Source organism: Dioscorea cayenensis, unplaced genomic scaffold (genome assembly GCF_009730915.1).
Source record: "Dioscorea cayenensis subsp. rotundata cultivar TDr96_F1 unplaced genomic scaffold, TDr96_F1_v2_PseudoChromosome.rev07_lg8_w22 25.fasta BLBR01001776.1, whole genome shotgun sequence".
In the NCBI taxonomy this organism is placed as follows: domain Eukaryota; kingdom Viridiplantae; phylum Streptophyta; class Magnoliopsida; order Dioscoreales; family Dioscoreaceae; genus Dioscorea; species Dioscorea cayenensis.
Window position 1 is genome coordinate 1 of NW_024088167.1, and position 9,882 is coordinate 9,882.

Here is a 9,882-nt window from a genome sequence, read left to right on the forward strand (position 1 = left end):
GGCCTTTGGCTCACGACAAGTTCCCCTTGCTTATATCCATAAGTGCACGGGCTCGTCGAGTAATAATCCCGGTGGCGGGGTCGAATCCACGGGGGAGTAGGGAGTGAAAAATACTTAATTTGATTCTTAGCTATGTGGAAGATCAATTGTGATAGGTGTGAAATTGATTCAATTCTCAACAATAAAATCAACAAGTGAAAGAGCAAAAAGTAAGAAGAGGGTAAGGCAATCGATAAAGATGGGGTACTCGGGATAATGCTTCACCTAGGATAATCGCTTCAAGTGCAAGAACTCTCTATTATGCTTCCTAATCAATGCAATGGTGAGTCGTAGAAATCCTTACATACATAGTCCCAAATCTAAGGTCAACTATGCCTAACTCTATACATGTCCCGGAGGAGAAATCGAACAATCTCAACACCTTCCACTCGCATAGAGTTGCAATGAACTCTAGGGATTCCAAGTGATAAATCTCTTCCTAAATATAGACCTAACCCTTTGGTCCAGTGGAAGGTCCCTAGCTACAATTAAGCCCTAGATACTAAGATCCTCTCAACGCTTCACTCCATTGCACGCGCAACTAGGCCCCAGCGGAGGTTCATCCCTTAGACCACTCACTCTATTATGACCGCAAAGAACTCAAGGAACGGAGGTATAATCTATCACGCCGTAGGGGAAAGAGGATGCTCCTGTACCTCTCGACTCACCCTCTCAACCCTCTCCAACCTAGCTTTGTCTAACGCTCGTGGTGTGTCACTCACTCACAAGGTTACCAACAAGAACTCTCAACCCTAGTGTCACTCTAGGGGAAATGTTCATACAATCAAGCATTCAAGGTTGGAACTCACAATAAACATCAATTAATTGAAAGCATAATAAAGAAGTTCAATGAAACGAATACATCCTAGGGTTCACAATCATCCAAGTACCCACTAGGAGTTTAGCTCTCCATGGAGCTTATTACAATCAAAGAAATCGAATGTAAAAGCAATGAATCCATAAAGAAACACCCCTCGATGGTCGTGTCGATGGTCTTGTGGAGAGTCCTCTACTCGATCGTCCAAAAGATTCCTTCGTCCGGGTATAGGATACGCCTCGATCGAAGCTCCCCTACCAACCTTCTTCCTAATGGAATCACGATGTCAGAGCCGTAGAACTTCTCCAAAACCTTGTCCAATACCCCTCAAAACCCCTAGCCGAAGTCCTCTCACAAGTTGGGGAAAAGATGGAGAAAAAGAATACCAAAATCGTGGGCTGAAATCGGCTTTAAATAGAGGCTGGAATCGAGGCGATCTGCACGGGCGTGTATGATGTCACACGCTCCTGTGGAATTTCCACACGGGCGTGGATAATTTCCACATGCCTGTGTGGATTCTCTGATTTCTCAGCTGGGCTGCTACAATACTTGTTACATTATTTTGTTACAGTAACCTACTACAGTACTATGCCGGAAATACTCCCGAATTCCATACTTTCATTGGGAGTAGCATAAGCGGGCAAACGTTTACGTCGTGAATCACTTGCCTCTTCAATGATGTGCATGTTGGTGGATCTCTTGTTCTTATATGCATACATCGGAATGTTCGAGTGTGAGCGCCTTTTGTGCCCCTCAAATGAATGTGCTCACTCGAATACGAGGAGGTTAGCACACACTCTAGCATCTCACACCGACCCTATGTCTTCGCGTTTGAACCTTAGCAAGATCTCCTCCAAAAATAGGTGCATTATGATCCACATTGGCCTATTTCCTTCATACTCGGCCTCACAACCCTACCGCATAAAAAGTAACATAAAAACACACATATTAATGTAAAAAAACCTGAGAAAAAGTAATGCTCAACATAAGGAATGAGCGCTTCGCATTCATATCGCACAAGCACTTATCAAACTCCCCACACTTAAGCTTTTTGCTTGTCCTCAAGCAAACATTAAAAACATACGTGCATTGATGAAGAAAAATATTGAAAGTGCTTGGCCTTATGTTCACCAAGGTATACAAAGAAAGTATTCTACAAGTAAGGAAAAATTTCAACACTAAATACGAAAAAAATCAATGCTCTAGCTAAAAACTTGAATAAAAAAGGACAACAAACCCAAATTTCGTGTATGTGTGTGAACTCACTCAAAACAACCCAAGGTATACTCCTCAAAGTTCTAAGTACAAGGGACTTATTTATCTACAAAAAGTGACAAAAAAATTTAAAAAGATGGTATTAGCTTCACACATCCTCTAAGGTAGCCCTTTCAAAAAGCGGCCGCTAAGGTGGCTTTCACACTTGCAGGTGGTAGCTCTTTCTACCCGAGTGGTAGCTTTCACTCATCCTATGAGATAGCTCTTTCTCTCATTAGGGCATAACTACTATCCGACTTGTGAGAGTAGCTTCATACTTCATAGGTGGTAGCTCTTTCCACCCAACAAACACAAATAACCAATAAAACTATTTTGTTCCTTCTTTTCATTTTCAAAATTTTTTGTTTTTTGTTTTTTGTTTTTTGTTTTTTGTTTTTTTTTTGTTTTCTTTTTTTTTAGTTTAGCACAAGAAAATAAACCTAACTAGTCCCTTCAACATCGAACATGAGTTTCCAATAGAGTTCAAAGAGTGAGTAGTGCACTAAGTGTAAATCGGGCAAAAAAATTCCTAAAAAAATTCAAGCAAGAACTAGAGTATGAAAACATTCAATGTTAACAGTTCTCCTAGACTTAAGAATACAATCATTGCAACTACGGTGAACCGCCATTGGCTATGTGAGCATATATCAATCACGAACAATAGAAAAAGATGTGCGTATTATGAAACTCCCCCACACTTAAGTTGTACATTGTCCTCAATGTACACATGCAAGCTTACTCAAAATATATCATTCAAAAATAGATGTGGGAGAAGCAATCAAAACAATACTTCCCTGACTCCTAGTGTTGCGTTTGATGAAGCTAATTCATTGGGAGTAGTGTTCCAATGGGTTGTGAAGCTCGCACGGCCAAGTGCCAAAGCACCTTGGTCGTACCCATGACTAAGTCTCAATTTCCAAGAAGACAAGACCATCTGCACGCACACACGAGGGGATTCAGTGAAGCTCAAGAAAAACAAAAATAACTCGAGTGTATAAAAGATGAAGCAATGAATACAACTCGATAATGCAAAATAACATAAACTCAAAAGGAAAAATCCTTTCTGAGTGAACAAGTCTAAAAACAAGAAAATAAGATAAAGTAAAATACATGAAAGTAAAAGAAAAGTCAAGTGTCGAAGTCGCTCTCAGTCTCCGCTGCTGTTGCTGCTGAAGTGGAAGCATATAGTGGGTCCTCTGGTGGTGGGGTCGAGGATGGAGGTGCTAGAGATACTGAAGATCCTGGTCTCAGGAGATCTCAAAGGAAATCGAATCGGGCCATAAGATCTGTGTACTGAGCCGACTTCAAAGCGCGGAGCTCCTCTTTTCTCAGTCCGAATCTCTCTAACATCGGTCTCCAGCCTCTCGATACGATCATAGGCTCGAATACCCGGTGCTACAGAAGATGGAGGAGTCTGCTGGACACCCCCCGTAGTATCTCCTTCGCTTCTGGTGGTCTCAGCGATAGCTAGAGTGAGAACATAAACCCCTAGCCCAAACCTCCGTACCAACCCCATCATCCTGATCATATCGAACGTAAGAACAATGGGCACAACTGTCCTCTCAGCACCACGTAGAGCGTCGCCCAAACCCATTCCTAGAATGAGTCTGGTGATATAAGGGCACGCAAATAGTAGACCCACTCTCGTCGAACAACCCTGGTACTGCAAAACATCTGCTAGAATGTACCCTAAGTGAAGTGGTATATTGTGAGCCATGGAGTATAAGAAAAGCAGATCCAGTCTGGTCAAAGCGGCTGTGTTATCTACTCGACCTGTCACGGACCTACTGATGACTGCGTGTACGTATCTGTAACTAAACCAGGACAAACTAGAAGCCTTCGATAATCCCGGTTCGTACTCCCCACACCCACACAAAATCCTGTATGCATCATATGGTGTGACTGACACTGGAAAATCTACTGGTAGTCGGCCATACTCCACAGTACCTGTATAAGCGACATCGTCAGGGGCCCGTCCCTAATCGAAAAACTTCGGTGACGCTCATAGAGAATGGATGTCTGAATGCCCGAAACTGTATCGCCTCTGTAGTGTCAACTCTCCCATGTAGCAATTGAAACTCAAAGGACGCTAAAACCTCTAGCGTAAGTGTGCGGTAAGCTGGTTCACTAATTGTCAGCAGCCTCCTCTAGCTTCCCACTGCCAGCATCTCATCAATCTCATTAATCACCTCATCACCCTGCTGAATCTGTTGAAGCACTTGTAAATCCGCAAAGCAAGTCTGACCAAACCCGAGTGCTGAAAGTCTCTCGAAGCGAGCCTGATGCTCGGGGTTCGAGAATTCAATATGTATCGGCTCGGGTGAAGTAAATTTGAGGCGCTTAACTTCGTTCTTCTTCGCTCGAGGTGCCATAGCTAGAGTGCAAAAGACAAAAACAGTAAAAAATCTCAGAAGCAATATACTGCAGAATTCCACACGGGCCTGTGGATATTACCCACGCCCGTGTGGCTCTGCAGAGGGTGAAACTCCCGCACGGGTGCATAACAAATCTTAACAATTCAATTGTAAAATCACTTCTAACTGCTTACTACACATCCATCATGCATGAAAACTCGCATTTAAAAGCATTCAACCCGTAAAAAACCATAATTGGCGAAGAAAAAAGGATAAAAGGATTACCGAAGAGATGAATATGAAAACGTTTGAAATTCGGTAAGATTAGCGAAGAAAATTCCTCCAAATAGCGACGAAGGGTCGAAAGATAATCGGGAACCGTTTTCCGGCGACTGGAGATGAAGAATGAGACGGATCACAAGGTTTTTAAGGAGAAAATCACATCTCTTGGAATTCTGTGTATCCCCACGGGCGTGTGGAAATTACCCACGCCCGTTCGCCTCACTTCGAGAGCTCCACAGGGGTGTACACCCATCCATGTGCCTTCTCGGGAAAACGCACCCTTGATTCTGACTGATCTCACACGGGCGTGCGGAAAATACCCACGCCCGTGCGCCAGACGCACGCCCCTGTGGCTTCCCTGGTCATCTGAGAAAAATATCAAGTTGCCCACACGCCCGTGCAGAAATTCCCCACGGGCGTGGGCATTCACAGGCTTCAACTCACGAGGCGGCCGCGCCCCGTGTTTTCTCGGGACGGAGGGAGCAACCTGCGAGTTTCGCCTGCAGGCGTGCGAAATTACCCACTCCCGTGCGTGGTTCACAGAGTCATCCACGGGGCGAGTCCACGCCCCTGTGTATTCTCGGGAAAATCTGCCCAACTCTACAGGAAGCCACACGCCCGTGTGGTAACTACACACGGGCGTGCGCCAGTCGCATGGTCATCCACAGGGGCAGCCGCACGCCCCGTGCCCCTCTCGGAAGAGTTCAGAGTACACACCGACAGGCGTGTGGAATTTCCACACGCCCGTGTGGTTTCTCTGGATGACTTAGAAAAAAACCTGCGAGGCTCGCGAGAACTAGCTCGAACATGTTTACACACTCGAGCCCCGCCCTCTATTGTGCAAAAGTATACCAGATAAAAACACAAAATAGAACTCAAACGACCAAACTTCGCCAATTCTCAACAAAACATACAAAGAATTCTTTTAAAAACCCACAATAAAATCGCAGCACAAGCACTCAAAAATTGAAACACCAACACTTAAAAATTTATTCATGCAAGCAAACTAAACTAAAAGTATGAAAATAGTAAACACTTGGGTTGCCTCCCAAGAAGCGCTTGTTTAACGTCACTAACCTTGACGTATCTTTCTTACCTCACGGGGGTTCATGAATGAAGGTTGCCCTCTTACCCATAACTTGAAAGCATGATGAGCAAAGTCTCTTGAGGGTAGAGGGTGTACTACCGAGCTTCGGACCACCTAGCAATTGTTCGTCCAACTGCCTTGGCTCATGTACGTCTCCAACGGTCTTGGGGCGTTTTTCGGTGGCGTCTTGAGCCCTCTTCATTTTCCGAGCACCTTCTTCAAGATTCCCCGGGGTAGATGTTTCCTCTCCGATCGAACCAAGCATCATTACTTCTTCATTGCTCTCCCCTTGGTCGAACAAACCCTCATACGGATCCGGGTTGAACATTTCCTGTATATATTCATCAACAATCTCATCGATGAGTGTCTAGAAAATACAAAGTGTCATCAAAATCAAGAGAATGCCGCATGGCTTCGACAAAGGCGGTAAGTGAGCTTATCGTCTCCGACTCTCAACGTGAGCTCTCCGCCGTCCATGTCAATCAATGCTTTGGAAGTCCGCAAAAACGGTCTCCCAAGTATCAAGGGTACATCTGCATCCTCATCAACATCTAGCACTACAAAGTCAACTGGGAAAATATACTTGTCCACCTTGACAAGCACGTCTTCAATGATGCCTCTCGGATGTCGTACCGTTCGGTCCGCCAATTGTAAAGTCATCCGAGTAGGCCTCGGCTCACCCAAGCCTAGCTTTTTGGAAGAAAGTATATGGCATGACGTTGATACTTGCCCTTGAATCTGCCAATGCCATTTCCTCGCCTAAGTTGCCGATCTTACACGGAATAATGAAGCTTCTCGGGTCTTTCTTCTTGTTCGGTATGTTCTTTTGCAACACCACCGAGCATGAAGCATCAAGCACCACTGAAGCACTCTCCTCCAATTTCCTCTTGTTGGTCAATAGGTCTTTCAGGAACTTCGCATACTTAGACATTTGAGCCAGAGCCTCAACAAAAGGAATGTTGATGTGGAGTTCCTTGAACAAACTCAGGAACTTCTTATACTGGTCATCCCCTTGGTCATTCTTTAATCTAGAGGGATAAGGGATTCTTGGCTTGAAAGATGGGGTTGCCACCTCTTTCTCTTTGTTTGCTCCCTTCTCAACCTCTACGACCTCGGGTGCGTGTTCTTTCGGCTTTTCACTCGGAAGCCACCCTTCAACCACACAACCGCTTCTCAAAGCGATCACCTTCACATGTTCTCTCGGGTTGGTTTCCGTGTTGCTTGGTAAACTTCCATGTGGCCTTTTGTAAAGAGATTTCGCAATTTGCCACACTTGATTTTCAAGGTTGTGCAAGGACGCGGTGTGATTGCGAAGTGTAGCCTCGACTGATTCAAACCTTGTATTTGCCGATTGAACAAATCTAGCCAAGTGCTTCTCCAAATCTGTCATTCGGGTTTCCAAACCTGAAATTTTGTTTTCCACTTGAGGGGCTTGTTGTTGTTATTGGAACCCCGATGGCCCCATGGTCTTCTGTGGTCCTTGGTTACTCCATGAAAAGTTGGGATGATTCTTCCAACCTGAATTGTAGGTGTTGCTGTATGGATTCCCTTGAGGTCTCATTCCATTAACTACAAAGTCAACATTCTCAAGTCGAAGAAACATCACCAATGACAATTGGGCAATCGGAGGGAGCATGTCCTCCACCACAATCGGTGCAATTAGTCATGACCGCCACTCTATTCGAAGCTATAAGATCTAGCTTCTTACTCAAACTCTCCACTTGGGCCGCCAATGAAGGTACCGCATCAATTTCATGGAGACCGGCCACCTTTTTCTTCTCTCTAGTGTTCCACTGGTACCTATTTAACCCCATTTCCTCAATCAATTGACGAGCCTCGTCGGGGGTCTTGCTACCTAAGGTACCTCCTGCCGCCGCATCCAAGAGTTGCCTTGTACTCGGGTTGAAACCATTGTAGAAAGTTTGAACAATCATCCACTCTGGGAATCCGTGTTGCAGACACTTGCGCAGGAGTTCCTTGAACCTTTCCCATGTCTCAAATAGAGACTCCAATTCCAACTGCATAAAGGATGAGATCTCATTCCTAAGCTTTGCTGATTTTCCGGGAAGGAAATAACGGGCTAGAAAAGCTTCGTATTTTGTGAATTTGATGTTGTAAAATCCTACTTGAGGTAAAAAGCTTTCTTAACTCTAGCCTTATTATTTGTTTTGGAGATCACTACTATGTTTAATTATGTTCTAAACTAGTTATGTTATTAGTAAAGTATTATTATTTTTGTGGTTTATGATTGTTATTATTTTGGTATATTTATGTTAGAGTTGTCCTAACCACCCCTCACTGAGTAGCATTAGTTACTCACCCCTCTTTCCACTTCAAAGCCTTTTGCATGTAGTAGGTGCGACTGTGTGGCAACGTGCTGAACATTTACTACTGTCCTATTTTCTGTGTATATTTTTTGTTCATGTATGTTTATTTTTGGTCATGGACATGTTATTTACCTTAAGGATCCACTAGTGTGTAGCAAACCTTGTTGCATTGTTTTCTATCTAAACAACTCTGAAACTCCGAGTGTATCAGTTGTATGTTGTTAATATTATTATATCCTTATGCATTTGTGAATCTCTCTATTCTTATTTATCATTGTTGTTGTTGTCATTGTTGTTACTTCCATTGTATATCAGTGTAAACATTGTTGTTTCTAGGTTGCTAGTTAGCCTTGTGGAGCTCCGAGGGTTGAGTGGCGCAGTGTCCCTCCTCAGGAACGTCATGGCAGTTGTCCTGTCCCATGGGCCAGCAAGTCGGGCCATGACACATAATGTCTCATATTTTTAAATTAAAATTAAAACCCTAGTCCTATATTTTTTATAGGAATGTCACCTATTTTTCAATCAAAGCCCTGATCCTATGTTTTATTTTGGGAATGACTACTATTTTTGAATCAAAACAAAAATCGTATGTTTTCTTTTCATAATGTATCGTAGTTTTCAATAAAAACCCTAGCCCTATGTTTTCTTTTGGGAATGCCTACTATATTTGAATCAAAATAATAACCCTATGTTTTATCAATTTTTTTTGAATCAAGACTCTAATCGTATCTTTTCTATTTGAAATATCCCTTATTTATCAATTTTTAATCAAAAGTCCGACATATGTTTTCTTTTCAGAGTGTCTACTATTTTTTAATCAAAACACTAATCCTATCTTTTGTTTTGGACATATCCCTTATTTATTATTTTGGAATCAAAACTTTAACATATATTTTCCTTTCGGCTATTTTCTAATCAAAACTCTAATCTTATGTTATCATATTGTAATGTCTCCTATGTTGCAATCAAAACCTGAATCCTATGTTTTCTTTTCTTAATGTCTACTAATTTTGAATCAAAACTCTAATCCTATGTTTTCTTTTCTTAATATCTACTATTTTGAATCAAAATCCTAATGTTATGTTTTGTTTTCGTAATGCCTCATATTTTTGAATCAAAACCTTAATCCTATATTTACTTTTCGTAATGCCTCCTATTTTTGAATAAAAACATTAATCCTATATTTTCATTTCGTAATTTCTACTATTTTTTAATAAAAACACTAAGCCTATGTTTTCTTATAGTAATGGCTCCTATTTTTCAATCAAAACTCTAATCTTATGTTTTTTTTTCGGAATGGCTACTATATTTGAATCAAAACTCTAATCTTATGTTTTCTTTTCAGAATGGCTACTATATTTGAATCAAAAACCTAAACTTATGTTTTATTTTCGAAATGTCTCCTACCTTTCAATTAAAACTAGGATCCTGTATTTTCATTTCTTAATGTCTATTATTTATCATATTTGAATCAAAATGATAATCCTTTGATTTTTTCGGAATGTCTCATTTTTTTGTATAAAAAATCTTAATCCTAAATTTTGTTCTGTGAATCTCTTCTTATGTTTTCTTTTCGGAATGTCTCATATTCATCAATGAAAACCATAATCCTATGTTTTGTATTCGGATTAGGGGACATTCCATACCCCTAATGCTAAATTTTCTTTTTGAAATGCCTCCTATATTTTCCAAATATCTCCTATTATAGAATCAAAACCCTAA

The 9,882-nt window shown here is 41.8% G+C and overlaps 1 non-coding gene across 1 annotated transcript; it reads left to right on the forward strand.

Annotated features, from left to right (window-relative positions):
- The first annotated feature begins 7,777 nt into the window (after positions 1 to 7,777).
- LOC120256979 lies at positions 7,778 to 7,884 on the forward strand. The gene has a single exon (XR_005535474.1). It is a non-coding gene; the product is annotated as a small nucleolar RNA R71 (small nucleolar RNA).
- The last annotated feature ends 1,998 nt before the right edge of the window (positions 7,885 to 9,882 follow it).